Below are 18145 nucleotides of genomic sequence, written 5' to 3'. Positions count from 1 at the left end.
ATCATAGCGTTCCCTGGAGGATGTGGGGGGGATGAGGAAGGGGATGTAGATAATGCCCTGGGGGCCACACGAGTGTGCTCTCCTGGAGGCCACCACAAACCCGCGCTGTCAGAAAGGTGGGCTGGGTGCCCCTTCCTGTCCCCACAGCGCTTACCCCAGCAGATAGTGAGTGGCCTTGTGGCTGAAGGGGAGGAGCAGTCTGGGAAGCCCACAGGCCTCCTTCCTTTGCCCCCTCCCCCCAGAGCACTGGGGGCTGCACCCTGGGGTGTGACAGGAGCCCCAGGGCTGCGATGGGGAGGGAAGGGGGACGGACTCAGCCACCCTGCCCAAGGCCTTCTGTGCAGGACCAAAGAAGTCTTCCCTCAGCTGCTTATTTGCCATTTTATGGTGGCCACACGAACTGAAGTGCCAGCCCCACCTCAGGGGATAGACCATTCCTGGGCGGGGTGGGGGTGGGGCAGATCTCCCCTCCCCCAGCTTTCTACTCTCAAGTCCGAGCCTGCCCCTCCCTCTCTGCCCTCCCCTGGTCAACTCACTGCCTTCAGGGTGAAGTACAGACCCCTTCCCCACGAGCCCCCAGCTGACTGACCAGCTCCTGCCCCCCGCCCACTGTGGGCTTCTCTCAGAAACTCCCAGAGCCAGCCTTCTCCCTGCCAGCTGACCCTGGCTCACACTACTCGTATCATATCATACATGTTGGATCATGTTTAGGGAAGAAAGGGAGGAGAGGAGGAAGGAGGGAGGGTTATCGTGCCCACAGGTGGCAGCATTCGGGGGTCTGTGACTTGCCCAGGTCCCCAGAGAGTCGCTGGCAGAGCCACACTGAGTGAGAATCTAACTTCATCCTCCATCCTTGCCCTGTGACCTCCGCAAGCCACCTAGAAACGGTGGCAGGAGGGAGCCTGCCAGCCCTTCCCGACCTGGCAGAGCTGATGCTGTCCTCTGTCCAAAATGGCAGGGTTACAGAGAGAAAAACCAGAGAAGCCTTTTCCACATGGAGACCCTGTCCCTGGCCCCCCACATCTGGCTGATGACGCTGGAACACATGGGGTCCTGACGTTTGTAGGGTACCTGGCTCCCCACCCTTCACGATCTCCAGGTACTTGGCCCACCCTGCTCTGCTGGCCTTTTCTCACAGCGGCCCCTCAGCCACCTCCCACCTGATCTGCGCTCCAAGATGCATGTTTGTCCTGCCTAGTGGTGCACAATTAACATCCCCACCAGTAAACAATGCGGGGCCATATTTCACCCACACCCAAACGTGGACCACAAAAGCATGAAAATAAGCCGATGGCGCAGTCAAGGGAGGCCTGAAATTTGCGGGTCTGGAAGAGCGCACCTGCGCTGGCCCGGAAGCCCGTGCCTACCGTCCTCCTGCTCCGCCAGGGCCCCAGCCCTACCTCAGTGCCCAGAACTGGGCCCTCTGGAAGGCTCCCAGGACACAAAGAGGGAAATAACCCGGCTGCAGGCGCTGTCCCCTCCAAGAGCAGGCCAGACAGGGGCTCCTGCTTCTGCTGCCAGGGAGGGGGTGTGAGGGCAGATCAGGGCAGGGGAGCCACCCCTTGGTGGGCTCACCTCCCAGACCTTCCTCTGCTGCCACACCTGCTCCGCCCTCCCAAGCTGCAATCCAAGCCCCTTGCTCAGAGGAACAGGAGAACCTAGGCCAGGGCAGGGGCCCCTGCTGTGTGTCTGGCTCCCACCAAGCAGGTTGTGTTCTCTGGGCTCTAGAATGGGCAGGGTCAGGTGGGGCACACCCCTCACCATTGCCACCCCTTGATGGAGCTCTGGGCTAGAAGGAAGGGACCCAGGTCCCAGGTGCCCCAAGGTGATGGTGGCCCGTGGAATGTGCAAAGCTGGAGCCAGCATCCTGCCAGCCTCACTCCCCGCAGCCTGGATCTGGGTGGCTGGATGGCTGGATGCCTGGCCCAGCAAGGACATCTCTGCACTATGGGGTCCACTGACCATTTTCCTTGCCCTAGAGGGCAGGTGGTGGCTTAGCTTCCCTTAGTCTCTGGGATAAGGGAGAGGTCTGGATTGTGTCGGGGGGGAGCCCAGGCCTCCTCAGCTGTTTGAGGGCCCAGGGAGGACTCTGCCTTAGTCACCCAGCCCAGCATGGCTAGACAGACAGGTCCCCGCATCGGCACTGCCCCCATCACCACCTGTCTGCCTCTCCTGGCCTCCTTGTCTGGTTCCTCCCATAGACACTTGGACCCCCATGAGTCTCCTGACCCCACCTAAGGGTCCCTGGGGACTCTTGTTACTCAGAACGTGCTTGCAAAAATAAAGTTGAGCCACCTGGGGACTCCTCCAGGTGAGTCGATTAAAGCCGCTGCATCCCCAGGGGAGAGACCAGGCAGGCGCCCTGGGAGCCGTAAGCAGGAGATGCAGGGGCCTGCACATCAGGAGGTTCCGCTACCAGGCAGGGCTGGGGAGGGGTGGCAGAGACTTGGAGGCAGGGAGACCAGGTTCAGCTCCAGCTCTGCCCCTCTGAGGCCATGGGACCTTGCACATAGCTGCTCTGGAAACCTCGGATTCCCCACCTGTGAAAGGGAAGCACCCATGCTTCCTTGGACATGCTCCTTGGAGGGCTGCCGCATGTGAAGGCCAGCCTCAGCAGGTAAGGCTGAGGGTGCCCAGTAACCGCCAGCCTCCCCTTCCCCTGCTCACTTGGGAGAGCAGGTAGATTCTGCTGTCTCCTGCATGTGGAAGCTGGGCCGTGGCACCTGCCATGATGTTCTGTGATGCCTTAGATGCTGAGCTCTGCTGGGCAGAGCTGCCCAGCTCTGGACTCCCCATGAGGTATCTGCACCCCTCTCCAGCCCTGGGGGGCTCAGTACAGCCTCATCCTTTTGACTTAGCTCTCAGCACCCCAGTGCCAGTGCCCCCTGGTTTCCATGCCCCATCCCCAGTATCCCTCTCACAGGTACCTCCAGGGTCTGTTCCAGCACTGGGTCACACACTTGGACACCTGTGAGGGGCCGCCCACTGTGTGCCTGGCAGCCTCTGACAGCACCACCTCTCATCCCTGTGGCTCCAGGGTGCACGGCCCCTTACAGTTTGTCTCTCTTGGCCTTGAGCAGATCCTTCCTCCTCTTTGGGTTTTAGTTTTTCCATCTGTGCAGACTCCACACCAGGCTGCCCTTATCAGCTGTGTGACCCAGGGTGAGTCACTTAACTTCTCTGAGTCTCAGTTGCCTAGTCTGTGAAATGGGGACAATATGCTTCCTTGTAGGGTCACTAAGAGTATGAAGTGAGTCAATGCAGGCAGTAAAAGACTTTGAACCTGCATGGCACACAGGAGGCCCTCAGGAGGTGGAAGCGGCTCTTCTGTTTTTCCTTGGCAGGGGATCAGAGAGTAATGGAGGGGCAGTTCGCAAAGCATGGACAGAGTTAGGGAAATCAGCAGAGGAAGGGGAGGCTCTCTGGGCTGGCGACAGTAGAGAGCTGTTCCTGCTCATGCCTTATGGGGAGGAGAGACTGTGGTTACCAACCCAGAGCTGTCAGCAGGTCCCCAACAAGAGAGGGATGCAGCCAGGGAGTCTGTCTCTACCTGGCTCTCCTCCCTCCCTCTGCACAGCTGCTCCCCTGGCCAAGCCCAGCTGGAAGCCAGGGCTCCAGGAGCCTGTTGGTGACCACAGCCTGCTGGGCCCGGAGTAGGGTAGAGAGTGATCTGCAGGGGTGGCATGCACAGCCTGTCAAAGTCCAGCGGGCCTTGCATCAGATGTAGATATGATGGTGACCCACGGGCTCTTGGTCAGAAGGAACAGGGTCCCAGCCTTGACTCAGCTGCTTACTAGCTGTGAGACCAGAGTACAGTGACAGGCTGTCCTGGGTTGCCTGGGATTTGTGCTAAAACTGGGGGAGTCCCAGGCAAACCAGGACCTGTAGGTCACCCAGGACCTGGGTCCAGCTACCTAACGTCTCTGGGCCTCAGCTTCCTCATCTGTAATACGGAGAAGGAGCCTTGACCTGGGGGAGTGGGATTGGGAAAACCCAATCAGACCCAGCAGGGCAGACGGATGGGCATGCAGGTCTCTAGCCCTCGCCCATCCTCGGGAAATGGATCCAAGGGTGTTTTTCCTGACCAGGAGCCTAATAGTCCGCAGTTATTTATCGTCGTGTTTCTTAGTGGGTAGGAAAGCCACAAATGAGTATATTCAGGCAGCAGGGCACAATTATTGAGCCCAGTGCTTTATTTCCCCATCTTGTCTCCAGTCCGGGCCAGCTTTGGGTTGATAATAATTTATGATGCAGCCCCCGCAGCAGAAGGGAGGTGGCCAAAAAAACTCATTTGCTTGGAGTCACCCTCCCTGTACCAGCTCTGCGCTCACAGGTGGCTGTGGCGGCTGGGGTGTGGGCTGGGGAGGGAGGCCAGTGGCCCAGCTTGTGCGGGAGGAGGCAAAGTAGAAGTGCAGTGCTGGCTGCAGGGGCATCACTGGAGAGGAGTGGAGGGGAGGGGAGAGGGGAGGGGAGGGAGGAGGGGAGGGGAGGGAGGAGAGGAGGGGAGGGGAGGGGAGGGAGGAGGGGAGGGGAGGGGGAGGGGAGGGGAGGGAGGAGGGAAGGGGAGAGGAGCCGGCAGAGAGAATACTGACCAACCCCAAGCTTGTCCCTGACCACCAATCAGGCCCACATTCTGAGCCAGAAGCATCACAAGACCAAAATGGGGCACAGGGACAGTGGTGGGCCCCTCCACCAACTGGTTTGGGGTTTGTCTCAGGTAGGATCCCAGGGGAGCCGTGCCTGAGATGGGGTCCTGAGCCTGAGCCTTTGGGAAAAACCTAAGGGAGGATGTGAACTGGGAGAGGGCAGGGGAAGGGACAAGCCCAGCGGTGGCCCTGGCCAGGATCTGATCCACAGGGTAGAGGGGCACCAGGGCAGAAATCGCACAGAATGGAGTCTCACTGAGGCCTCAGGGCCAGTCAGTGTTCTCCGGGACCCTGTTTGCTGGAGGAGAAGGAGTGGGGAGAAGGCATGAGAGGAGAGGCAGCCACCACTCCCAGTGCCTGGAGGCCTCCACCTGGGGTTCCCAGAGCCTGTGCCAGCGTGTATCCTGCGGTGGAAGGAACAGGGCTGGGATCTGGGTTTCATAATTTATGAAGCTGATTTCATCAGGTTTCATGTTCTGTCATGTGTCCTGCCATGACAATTTCATTCTTCCCTTTGGGGACATGAGGATGCTAAAATGGGATGTTGTGGGAGAGGAGGCTCTGAGCTAAGCTCATGTCCCAGGGCCAGCCAGGCTGGTGCGAGGGAGAGTCAGACCTGGGAGGAGCTAGCTAGTCTTGGGGAGTGGGGTTGTGGGAAGGCGTGGGTTCCCCAGAGGTCTGGTCTGGCAGAGAGGGAGGGGATGCCGAGGGAAGAGCATTACTGAGAGCACTTGTCTTGGGGGTTATAATACTAATAATAACTGCTGGCTTCTATACGTGCGTAGAGCGCCAGGCTGGTCCTGAGGGCATCCTCACGGTACCTCCTTTGATCGTCACCACAGGCCCACCAGGCTGCTTCCCTCATGACTGCATCTCATAGATACGGAAATGGGACACTCAGAGACACACTGACCCCAAGTAACACAGCTATTGAAGCTGCACAAGGGGTTCAGCTTCGATCACTGACCCCAGGCTGTTAACCATCTGTTCTCTCTGTAACAGCCATCCTAACTTTGCAGCCACATCCCAGCGTCCCAAGGAGGCAGCTGGGGCCCCCAGAGGTCAAGGGCTCATCCAAGGTCATCTGGTGCTGAAACACTCTCCCTGTCTCTCTTTCCTGGGCCCATTCTGGGCCCTCCCTCTGTCCCTACTCTGACCCCAACTCCATCTGGGGAGGCCTCAGGCTCCATTTTCTGACAGGAGCTGGGCAGAAACCTAATTTGCAAGTGACAGACAGGGGAGAGGGAGCCTGGCTGCCCACATTTAATTAAAGGGGCTCCCTCCTGAAGGCCTCAAAACACAACCTTCCCCAGCCAGGACCTGCAGCATGCCCTGGTGTGTTCAGAAGGCCAGCCTGGGCCCCTGCTCCTGTCCATCACCCACTGGAAAATGGGCCTGTTTTAGGGGCAACACGGTAGTCTTGGGATAGCGGGTAGTACCACATAGGGCTGACCCCCTCCTGGCCCTCATCGGGTGCCGTGTAGCCATCGGGTGGTGGTGGTGCACATACGTTTTCAAGGCCAGCCGCCCAGAGAAGCTCTGAACACAGCATCAAGGAGGGCCCCTACTTCCACCACTGATGCCTCCCTTCCCTTGTCTTTCCGTCTGGCTCTTAAAAAAATTAAACACGGATGGTTTCATCTTGGGAGAATTAGTATTCCAGGCAGGGCTGGGGGATGTGATCGGAATGTCAAGGCGGGAGCCACAGAGCTGGAAGGGAAGGGAAAAGGTGCTGTGCCTGGCGGGGGGCCCTGGGCTGGGGGCCAAGAGGGCTTGGTGGGTGTGGGTGGGGCCTGCGTGGGGCAGGCTGCTTCCAGCCCCCCTCGCCTGGCCTGGCCACCAGGGGAAGGGATGAGGCTGAGTGTGGCTGGAGGGGATGGCATCGGGTCCAGGGCTGGAGGAGGAGATGGGGGCGGCTCAAGACAGAGACTACATCTGGCCGGGACACACAGCTTCCCGTGACCCCAGCCCAGCTCATCTACACATCCATTCCCTCCTTTATCTGGCCCTCGTTTGCTGATGTGTGTGCCTACTGTGTGCCAGGCACCGAGCTTGGTCCTAGGGGGCGAAGGGCAGACATGCTGTCCTCACCACTGCCCGGCACACAGCAACTTACCAAACATCATATGCGTCTCCCAGAGCATGTTCTGAAGAACATGCCAGTTTTGGGAGGTTAACAGGGAACCGCCAGAGCGAACAGAATTAAACTAATATCTTGGAGGCAGGACTTCTCAGAGCCTTTAACCCACGAGCACGCCCTGTGAACCGGGTGGGGGAGCGCCAGCCTGCAGCCTCCCGCAGGTCTGAGCACAGCCCTCCAGCCCCGGCCACACCGGAACTGTGCTGTGGGCGCCGAGCCGAGACAAGAGCGAGTCTGTGTTCAGGCTCCATGGTGAACCTACTGTGTGACCTTGGGCCTATCTCTGTGTCCTCACGTGGAAAATTGAAACGGTAATAACGGTGCCTGCGGGTTCAGTGAGGTGGTGTAAGAGTGGTGCCACCTCAGACTTAATACGGGGCTGCTGCTGCTGTCGCTGTTATTGTGTTATTATTACCCGCATGAAGCACTTAGCTCTGTGGGCCTGGGCTGTAGTCAGAACCCAATCAGATTAGCTACGGTTAGTGTCACTGCTGTTGACACAGTCCTTGCCCTGAAGAGGTCACAGGCTGGGGGTTAAAGACAATTAGAGTCCAGGGCGGAGAGTCCAGGGGCCAGGGCTGGGAGGAGGAGGACGGAGGTAGCCAGAGGGAGCACCAGCATGGCTGCAAGCGCAGACCCCAGGGGAAGGAAGCCTGGGTCGCGTAGGATGCCCCCCCTCAATGTGTTCATCCTGGTCAACCCTCACTGCCAAGTGTCTGTCCGGCCTGGGCCTCGGACACTCCTGGCGATGGTAGTCTGGCCTGTCTTTGGGCATCTCTGCCTGTTACAGATTTCTTCCTCAACTGAATCCCTCCTGGTGCTTCTAGTTCTTGGGCCTCCCAGAATAGGTTGTTCTTCCTTCTCCAGGTCAGCTGTCCAGAAAATGGAGCACAGGGGAACAGCTCTCTTCCCAGAATGGCCCCACCCTGCTCCATCACTGTCCTGGCCAGTTCTCACCACTCTGGGCCTCATCCTCCTGTGCCTCTTGTGGAGCCCAGACTGAATAGAGTTCCTGTTCAGTCTGAGCTGGGCAGAAGCAGGGAGGGTGCAGGGTGGCAAGGATCTCCTGCAATGTATAGTCTGTCCCTCCTTTAATGCAGCCCGTCCAGAACCAGGAGCCAGGGCCCTTGGTGTCTGGAGCAGTCAGCACCTTGCTCTGCAGACACAGAGGAGGCCAGGCTGATAGACAGCAGGACTCCAGGGGAGCCCAAGGAGCCATTCTAAAGCAGGCTGGGGATAAGGGAGGGTCAGGGAAGGCTTTCTGGAGGAGGGGGCACTTGTCAGCCAGAAACAAATGGCAGGCCGCCAGAGCTAAGACCTTTTGAGTCACCCAGTCCACCCCATCTGACTGCAGGGAGACTGGCAGAGCCATTTGGCTGCTTACATCATAGGCCAGACTCCAGAAGCCAACTACACAGGTGCAGTAGGAGGGATAATTTATCTCTAGGAAATGTGGCTCGGGGAGGCCAACCATAGAGACCTGGCAATGCTGGACTCCCAGCTGCTTGTCTACCAGGATTCAGAAAGTCCCTATCCACCATGACCATGGCATCCTTGGCTGACCCCGGCTGTTCATGGTGTGTGTGTCAGGGAGTGGTACTGAGGCCAAGCAATTCCACAAGGTCACACCCAGGTCAGGGGACTAAGAATCGCTTTAGCCCAGGCCTCCTGTCTGGGCCTGTATCCTGGGAGGCAAGTGCCCATGTTTTGGTGGCCACAGGACAGGGAAGCAGCTGCTGGGCGAGGCCAGCCCATTGCTCCAGGAGCGAAGGTACCAGGGGCCTCGTTAGCCACAGCTTCAAAGAGCCCCATTATTAACAAAGTGCACTGTGAATCCTTTTTCTTCCTCTTTCTAGCCTTAAGGCCGAATCCCAAATGAAAAGGAAAATATACAATGAGTGGCAATGAGGAAGCCTCTGAGAAAAGGCAGGCGGCTGCCGGAGCATCAATCCACCCTCCAGTGAGGTGTGGGCTTCCTTTCTTTATTTAAAAGAGTCTCTCTCTCTCTCTTCCCTTCCTCCCAGTTCAGCTGGTCTCTCAGGCTGCGCTTTAAGTCTTTTTGAAGTGCTACAACCATTTTCTCCTCTTTCAATTAACAACAAGAAAAGGAAGCTAATAGCTTCCTGAGCCACTCGCTGTAAATATTAACAAAGTCTGGCCGCCTGGCCTGGGCGCGCAGCATTGCTCCCGGCCGGAGAGTGAGTTTACGGGAAGAAGGGGAGGGGGCAAGAGATTTCCAACACAGAGGCAAAAATCCCTTGGCACAGGCTTCTGCTGGTGCAGGGAAACCAGAGAGCCAGGGGAGCCGGGAGAGAGGGCGCCTGTTCCTGGGGACCAGAGGCTGGCACAGCTGGCGAGAGGGAAGTGGACGCTTCTGGAAAAAAAGGCAGCTTCCACTGGCTGCACCTGGGTAACTTGGAGGGTGCAGGTCCGTGGCCTGGAAGCCCCTGCTCACAGCTTTGGGTATGGTCAGTGGTGGAGGTCTAAGGAGGAGTGGCATTTTGGATGCAGCAGCTGGAGGGGTGCTGATGGTCCCCAGGGTACATGCTGGATCCTGGGCCCCTACCTGTGCCCACAGGGCAAATCTGAGGCAGGGGTAGGGGCCAAGGGAAGGGGCGGTGAAGGGGAACTAACACCGTTGGAGCAGAGTCTAGGTTCCAAAAGCTCCTTAGCCTGCTCCCATGGGGCACCTCTAACCATGACCCCCAGGGCCTACCAGACACACCAGCAAAATCCTGCTTCAAACATCTGCTCAAGAGCTATGGCGCGCAGACTGTAAGACCCATCTCCTGGCCAGGGGCCCGGGCGAGAGCACGCAGAGGCTGATGACTGGGAGGGGACTGGGTCTTGTCTGGTGCTCCCACCACCCACATCCACTGAGGGCCCACCCAGCTAAGAGCTCACAGTGGGGCACAGTGGCAAACACATGGCCACTCTTCTGCTGGCAAAAGCAGGTCAATTTCCCGAGAAAGGCCCAGCCTTCGCTGTGTGCACCAGACTCATCCTCCCCGGGCTCCCATGGGCTGGACACAGACCCTCATGTACAGAAACAGAGTTACAACAAGCCCTGCAGGGTAGAGCCGGTAGGCAGCTCCCTCCCGGAAGTCATGGGCAGGGGGCAAAGGCTGCACATGTCCCCTGTCGTGCACAGGCAGGCTCGGGCCACTGTGGCCCTCTCTGCGGGCAGAGGGGCAGGCCTTGGAGGACCGTGTGTTCTCCCCTCCCTGCCCCTCCCAAACATCAGAGCCACCTGCAGCGCCCCCGTGGGAGGGTCTCCCTGCCCACAGGCCGAGAGCAGCGGTCATGAGCCCGGCTGAGTGCCAGGAGCCCTTGGCTGGCCCGTGTCCTTGCCAGCTCTCGCAGCTCCCGCCACACGCAGTCCCTCCCGCCGCCCGCTGGCTCAGAGGAGATTTCAAAGGCACGAGAGCACTCCAGGCGCAGGAGGCCTCTTCAGGCGCCTGCCTCTCTTCTTTCCCGCTGCTGCCCAGGGATGACAGTGCCCACTCAGCGGCCTTTCTGGGTCCCTGATGCTCAGCCACGTTATAGGGGCAGCACCCTGGCCCCCAGGCCCCAGGGGAGGGGCTGCTAGGCCCAGGGGCAGGCGGGCAGCAGGGGCCAAGAGTCCAGGCCGATGTGGCCCCTGGGCTGCTCTCCCAGCCCAGCACCAGGGGATGAGAGTGATTCCCAGGCCACCTCTGGCCACTGCCGCCCTTGTTCCCCAGGTCCTGGCTCCCACCCACACAGGAAGGAGGACAGCCCATCGTGGTGGGCATCCCGGGGTTTTTCTCCAGAGAAGCTCTGTCCTGGAAGAGCAGCCCCCAGGGAACGCTGAGCCATTGGCTTCTCTACTCTGGGTACTGCCCTCCTGGTTCCCCCGTGGTCTGTCCCTGAGGGTGGGCGCTGGCAGGGGGCGTGGGCTCCGGAGGCCGCCTGCAGACTGGCTCACACACTTGCTCACACAGCCGTCCTGGAACGTCTGGGTTTTGTCAGGAAATGGTTTAATTAGCAGCGTGGAAGCTCGGAGGGCTCACGCCCGAACGCAGGCTCTCACCTCCTCCCCTTCTCACCTGCTGCGCTGTGTGGGTGCCAAGCCCGGAGGCCAGAGCGAGTGAGAAGGGGGCAGGCTGGGGCCATCTCGGTGCAGAGGGAGGAGCTGGAGCCTCCAACATGCCCCCTCCGGAGGCCTTCCTGCTGCCCTTCCTGCTGCCCTTCCTGGGGCACCTAGAACCTGCATCCCCTTCAGGCAGGCTTGGAGCCCCCAGCAGGCAAGCCACCCATGATGCTGCTTCATAGGGTCATGAGAGCACTCAGCCACCCTCCGGCAAGGAGAAGGGGGAGGGAACCCACTCAGCCCCTGGCCTGTCTTCAGGGAGGCCTCCGAATCAGCCCCTTCCCCACCCCTTTCCTGGGGACACTGTTCCAGCCCCTCACTCGTCCCCTCCCATGTATCCTGGTCCCTCCAGTTCTCCACAAAGGTCTGGTCATGCCCCTCCCTGCCTGGGCACCCACTCTGGCTCCCCACTACCCTCAGTATGAAGACCAGGCCCCTCAGTAGAGCATTCAAAACTCCCCCCTAGGCCAGAATTCCATCTCCCACTTCAGCTCTGCTCACTGTCCTCCACAAACTCAGGGCTTTGGGACACCAGCCTTCTGACTGCAACAAGCCCTTCCTACCTCTGAGCCTCTTCATATGCTATTCCCTCAGCCTGAAATGCCCTTCCTGCCCAACCCTCTACCCTGCTGACTGTGTTTAGGAACAGACCACACTCCCAAAGGGAAAAGCTCTCCCTTCCCAGTGGTCCTGACCCCCAGCCCTCTGCCCCCAGAGAGAGGGAACATGACGGTGACAACACCCGGGTCCATGCTGGCACAAACAAGGAGTGACCCACACAAGGCAGTGAGGGAGAAGGGACAGGCCCTGTGGATGGCTGTCCTGGTGGGATGAAGTCAGCAGCCATTGGAACAAACTCCAGTTTTGAGCCACAAAGAGCCTTTTCATCTCTAAAGATTGGACACAGATGTTGACCTCAGCCTGGAAGTCTAAAATGAAAGAACACCCTGGGTCTCCCAGCTCACACCAGCTTTGACCTGCTTACAATGATCTAAACTCTGCCCTCTCTGCCACAGGGCAGCTCTGCCCAGGGAAGGGGGCAGGCGTGTTATTCATTTATAATGCTACTCGGCTAAGTCACCAGCCATAAAGCCCACCTGGGTCTCCAGCAGCACATACAGGCGTCTGATGAATGACACACACATAAAAATCCATCCCGAAGAGCCATAGGCTGGAAAGAAGCAGGAGGGCTAATTGCTAACATACGAATTAATATCAGTGAGTACCAATCTTCAAGGCAGGTGGGAACTGTAAAACTGAAAAGCGTTTCTACTTCAGGTGGGAGCCCCGAGGTCCAAAGGTGGAGCAGTGGCCCTGGAAGGCGGCTAGGTGGTCAGAGGGAACCCTGGCCACACCTGCCCCACTCTAGCTTGCCACTGAGCTCACATATGACTCTTGTGATGTGAGAGTCTGGAGGACCTCAGAACCACAGCACAGCGTCACCTCCCCCAGGAAGCCCACTGTGACCCAGTCACTGCGCCCACATCCAGGCTGGGCAAGGCGGGGCTTTGGCTCTGCTAGAGCCCTGTGTGTGTTTCTCACACTGTGGCCCTCTGCAAGCCAGTGGCCTCCCCACTGGACCACGAACTCCTGGAGGACAGGGGCTCCTCTTTGGATCCCTGTGTCTTGCACGGTGGCAGAAGCATGATGGAACTCAGTACCTGTTTGCCAGATAGATGGATGAATGGGTGAAGAGATGAAAAATTGGACAGTCAGAAAGATGGACAGGTAGATGGATGAATGGAGAGATAGAGGGTGGGAGAGAGGGCTGTACAGACAGATGGATGGGGAGATGGACAGATGGATGGAAAGGTGGATAGGTAGACGGATGGATGGAGAGATAAATGGACGGATGGATGGATGGGGAGATGGATGACTGCACAAGAGGGGCTCAGGAGAAACCTAAGGTCCCTGGGTGCAGTGGGCCCAAGGGCCACCTTGTGTTTCTATTGCACTGAGACTTGGGGTTGTGCAGGGAGAAGAGAACTGGCCCAGAGTTTGAAGTACTGGCTGTCACGTAGATCATACAAACTGAGACAAGTCCCCCCTTCTCAGTGTCACTACACAGTGGGGACAGTCCTCCCCGCCCTGTCAGGTGAGCTGGGTTGTCCCAAGGCCCAGGGGAGATGGCAAAGCAGAAATGACTTGGAAAAGGATAAGGGACATTGTCTCCTTGTAAACCGCACATACGTACAGGCAGATAGATCTGGCCAAAATGCCAAGAATGAAGTAGAGAGGGGGGATTGTGCACTTGGCTTTCTTTCCTCCCTTTCAAATTTCTTTTAATACAGTTATGATGTTTTTATTTATAACAAAAAGTAAAATTGTGTAAGCATCTCAAGTACTTACAGATGGAAGCTTTTATTATGTTGACCCAAAAAAATGGTTCTCTGGCACCCGAACGCAGGGACCAGACCTATGGGAAGAGAGGACAGCCGAGGCGAGGAGGCTGAGCAGAGGCTGTCCTGTGGTCACAATGCCCAGAACTGGCCAAAGAGTGGCTCCCAGTTAATGAGCTGTTGGGACCACACAGATTCACTGTCCTCGGTCGGCTTGACCGGCCGCATAGAAAGTCCACATACAACCATCGACTTTGCTTGCACGGTGTGGCCTTGGCTTATTCCAGCCAGTAGTGTGGCTGCTAGGGACTCTGTGGCCGTGACGGTAGGGGTGCGCCAGGACGGCTCACTGCTATGTGTTCCTGGGTCCAGTGCACAAGGTGGCCATTCACAATCACCTTCACGCACCCACACGTGCAAAGTCCTTACACCTTGCAAGCACTGCAGCCAGGCTGCACTAGGAGTACACACCCCACCCAGACGCCCGAGAGGCACCTGCTCACCCAGGGCAGAAACACTCGAGGAGCCCACGTCCTCAGTGGGGCCTGGGGCGTGCATGCTGCCTAGTTCCCAGGAGAACCACACGCAGGGAAGGGGAGGTGCAGGGAAGGGGGACCCAGAATGCACAAAGCTGGACAGGCTCACCGAGAGCCTTGTTTGGACCCTTGATTTTCTACTTGAGAAAGCAGAGTGGGGCATTCACTGGGTGCATTTATTAAGTACCTACTGTGGGCAAGGCACTGACTCAGGCACCGGGAGATCAGCCTCGGACAAGCAGATGTGGTCCCTTCCTTGAACCAGGAAGACAATTCCTTTCAAGATATTATGTCATTGGTGTCAGGGTTTGTGCAACCTTGCGGACGGACAGGAAGGGAGGGGGGATGTTGGGTGGACTCTTGCAGGAGAGGGAACAGCATGGGGAAGGGCAGGGGCCAGCTTGGGGAGTTAGGGGGAGGTGGTGGGAGACGAGGTGGGGGAATCAGGCAAGGCCGGGTCTGGTGGGCCTTGGAGGCTGCCTAGGAGTTCACCTTTATCCCAGGGGCTGTGGGAAGGGCCTGATAAAGCTGCCTTCCTGGATTCCCAATCTCAAAAGCAGAGCTCTATCCTGGGGGATCAGCCGGCCATGGCTGCCTGGAGCCTCAGCTCTGAGGACACTGCCACCATCCTCTCTAAATACAGAGGCCCAGCTGCCTCTGCCCCTACCCCCACCCACCACGGTATAAAATAGTTTCCTCATCCTAGTCAGGGAGGCAGATGACCTCACTGGGCTCTTTCCGTCTCTCGCTTTCATAGAGAAATTACAGTTTATAATTGGATGAAATCACACGGGTGTAAGAGTAACAAGAGCCAGGCGGGAGCCCAGCATTCACCCCTCGTGTGGGGACTTTGTCATCCTCTTCCCTCCTGTCTACCCCCAACCCTGCCCCTTCCCAGGGGGCCGCACCCCACCTGCCTGTTCACACCCTGAGGATTCACCAGACCCTAGCCATTCAGGATAGATGTCCCATGGGTTCCAAAACCTTGGTGGTTCTTAAACCTCCTGGCACCTGGGAAAGCTTGTCCCAAAACCTTCCTGCTTAGCCAGTCAACCCGTCAGCCTCAGGCTGCCCTCCACCTGGCCAGCACCTGCCCCTCTTCCCACACGCCCTCCCTGCTGGGCTGGACGCCCAGTGCACGGTGACCCCCGACCCCTACAGTCTGGGCTCTAGACTTATTAAAACAAGCACCCTGAAATATCCATGTTTTTATTTGCAACAGCCCCAGACAACGTGCATTTCTCAAATCAGCCACCTTCGTCCCTACAAAGAAAAGTGCCCAGATGCAGCCAAGCCCGTCTGGATCCGATTTCAAACCAGAGCTAACACTCTCAGATGTGTAATAAAAGCCCTTTTCCAAAGAGGGGCTCCTGCAGGGGGAATATGGACACCAGGGCACCGTAGGCCTTCAACATGCCACGCTAATGAGAGGCGACCCGGAGGGCTCTGGTGGTTTTAGATGCTAAGGAAGAGCTGGCCCTGCCCCCAGGTCTCCCTGGAAGGGGAGGGTGGCCGCAGAGGGAGGCCAGGGATGCCACTTCCCTGCATCCCTGATGCTCCTGCTCCCCACCGTGGGGAGAGGCAGCACTGGTTCTGAAAGCCAAGGCCGTGGTGGCCCAGTTGGATCCTTTGAATGACATTTCGCAAGAGGAGCAGGTGCCGGGAGAAGTGAAGCCAGCTCTGGGCCAGGCGTGCGGCCCCGGCACAGCCAGGAGCCCTCAGAACTTCATTTGCCTCGTCCCAGTCCTCCCACCCCCAGGAAAAGGGAAAGGAGGGAGCTGCAGGGAAGGGTGCTGGGCACGGCCAGCTGTTTGTGATCTGGATTTGAAAAGAGAAGAGAGATGGCAGAGAATAATCCCAGCCCCCTCACAGATCACGGGAAAGGGACATTCAAGAAAACAGGTTTCCGGAGGGATGGGAGGAGAGGGGGCTGCAGCCCAGGCTGGCTGTCCTGCGTGGCTCCTCATTTCCCGGGGCTTCATCACTCGTATTGTTTTTTTGGCAGGTGAGAAGGCAGGGAGTGGGTGAGAAGGACTCCTTCTTGGACAGACAAGACCGGGGGTGAAGCAGGAATAACCCGTCCGCCTACCTCCCCAGCAAGAAAACCTTTCTACGAACAGGAGCAGCCAAGCAGGACTGAGCACCCCCCCCACCAAACATCTTCCCGAAGAGGGGCGTGTGGGGCCTGACAGCTCAGCGGCGCACATCAGCAGCTCCAGCCCCGCGGTGAACATCTGAACTCCTCAGCGGGGTAATGGGCCCCCTCCTCCCCACCGGAGACACAGCCTGAGTGGCAGGAATACCCATTCTTTGGAGAGCGGCTCCCTCTCAGCTCTGTCACGCAAGAACGCTCTCTGTACCGGAGCCCATTCTGCCAAGTGATTTAAAGGGATTTTAAAAAAAAAACAAAAACTTGGTAAAGAAAAAGGGGTAAAAGCCACGCAGAAGGCTTTCAGAGGAGGCGGTGGCCAACAGACAAAAGGGCGAAAGTTGAACGAGGGCTGCGAGACCATTCTTCTCCGGATGGGTGCCAGGCCATAGGGCATGCCTGGGGAGCAGGGGCCCAGAACACCCTCGGGCTGTGCACGGGAGTCCCGGGGACTCGGGGGGCACCCCTGCAGGCCCCTCATGAGAGCCCCTCACTCCGGGGGGGAGAAGCCAGCAGCGCCCGCAGCCTAGGGCACGGAGGATGCTGCTCTGGACCCGCAGCCACTTTTGAACGCAAGGAGCCCAGCAAGGTCTCCTCCCTGTGCCCCGGGCGCCGCTGGCACCACCCAACAACAAGGTCTGTGGTCCGCGCGCCAAGTGCCAAGGCCAGCAGGCGGGCATGTGAGCAAGGCCCGGGCCCACCTCGACCACAAGCACAGCATCCAGAGTGGCGGGCTCCCAGGCTATAGCGCAGGAGGTAAGGCAGATGCAGCTGGGTCTGGACGGGCTGGGAAGGCCCCGCGGCTCCTGGGCCCAGAGGGCGCAGTGCACCTAGTTCTCTGGGGACTGCTAGTGCCTGCTGTCTTTGAGCTGGGTCACGTTCCCAGGTCTGCAGCTCCATCCCACCCACCCAGCGTGTGCAGTTCCAGCAACTAGTGGTATCTACTTGCCAGGGGAGGGGTCATTTGCTACCTCGTGGGTCCCCCCTCCCTGTGCCATTGGTCTCTGTCCCAGGGTGGGTGGCCCTTTCCTGGAGTAGGACTACTGCCCCTCCCACTGCCGTGGCCCCACTGCACAGCCCCCCTCAGGGGAGAGACATCTCACTCTGAGTTGAAACCAAAGGGGGCAGCCCTGAGGCCTAAGGGAGGCAGGACTTTTGGTGACCTAGCCCCTGGCCATGACACCTACTGCCCTCCAACTGGAAAGGGTTCACAAGTCCTCTCCATCCTGGCCTGCCTCTCCCCTGGCCAGGAGGACCCAGGGTAGGAGTGATCCAAAGCCACTGTCCAAGGCCCGTACCTGTTGGCCCTCGGGCGTCATCTGCTCTGGTCTCCAGTTCAGCCCCTTTGTTGGTGAGAGTGGCATGATGGGTCCCAGAGACAGGCAGTAAGTGCCCTAAGGTCACAGAGAAGCAGTGAGCACCTGGAGGGCAGGGTCTTGCCTAGGGGACAGGAACTACTCCTCCAGATCCCCAGAGGCCAGAAGGGAGGGCCTCGTGCCTCCCCAAATACAAATCCTAGGCAACCTCTATCGACGGCGCCCTGGGCAGGGCAGGGAAGCCCCAATTCATTACCAAGATGGAAAATGACACTTCCTCACGCTCTTCCCCAGGAGAGGGGCTGATTTATGACTGCACCAGGGCCCGGGACATTCGTCAGCGCAGCACGGTGTGCACGCCATCTGCGGGGGCATTAATAGCCGTGTTATTAGCCACCAGCGTGAAAGATGCCCTGTGGATCGGCTATTTGCTGTTATTTATTATAAAGGCGCGCCAGCCCGGCAGCGGGGCCGAGAGGCGTCTTGAGCTCGCCGGAGCCTGAGCTGGGCCCCTGCCCAGCCGGCCTCCCTTCTCCCATCCCACCAACCCCTTGCATAGACTCATCACTTGTCTCTACCCTCCTCCCATCCCTGAAGAGAGGTTAGGTGGGTAATTCCTGGGGCTGAGGCCAAGCCGGGGGTAGAGGGGGCAGGGAGAAGCGGCAGGCTGGCACCCCAGATATTTACAGAGAATCTGCTCAGTGCTGGGCTCTGCCTTTGCTGAGCCATACTGCTTCCCTCCATCCCAAGGCAGGAAAGCAGAGACCGGCTAACCGGGCTGTGGGCCAGAGGTGGGTTGGCACCCTGGCATTCCAGCTGTGAGCGGTGTGACCTTGGGGACATCCCTTCCCCTCCCTGAGTGTGCTCCCTCTTTGTGCCCTGGGGACACAGGCTCCACAGGGCTGTGA

General features: G+C 58.6%; 2 protein-coding genes across 4 annotated transcripts in view; one reads left to right on the top strand and one right to left on the bottom strand.

Moving 5' to 3' along the window:
* Positions 1-18145, bottom strand: part of MACROD1 (mono-ADP ribosylhydrolase 1) — a 143664-nt gene that overhangs the window by 77119 nt on the left and 48400 nt on the right. The gene's annotated exons all lie outside the window — the stretch shown is intronic.
* The window catches only part of FLRT1 (fibronectin leucine rich transmembrane protein 1), a 74459-nt gene that overhangs the window by 46741 nt on the left and 9573 nt on the right, over positions 1-18145 (top strand). For both annotated transcript variants that reach the window (XM_074371823.1, XM_074371824.1), the window contains exon 2: positions 15778-16677. The gene's annotated coding sequence lies outside the window, so the exon portion shown is untranslated. The remainder of the gene's footprint in view (positions 1-15777; positions 16678-18145) is intronic.

This window comes from Camelus bactrianus, chromosome 10, assembly GCF_048773025.1.
Source record: "Camelus bactrianus isolate YW-2024 breed Bactrian camel chromosome 10, ASM4877302v1, whole genome shotgun sequence".
Taxonomy (NCBI): Eukaryota; Metazoa; Chordata; class Mammalia; order Artiodactyla; family Camelidae; genus Camelus; species Camelus bactrianus.
Note: the sequence above shows the minus strand (reverse complement) of the source record. Positions and strands in the feature narration are given on the sequence as shown.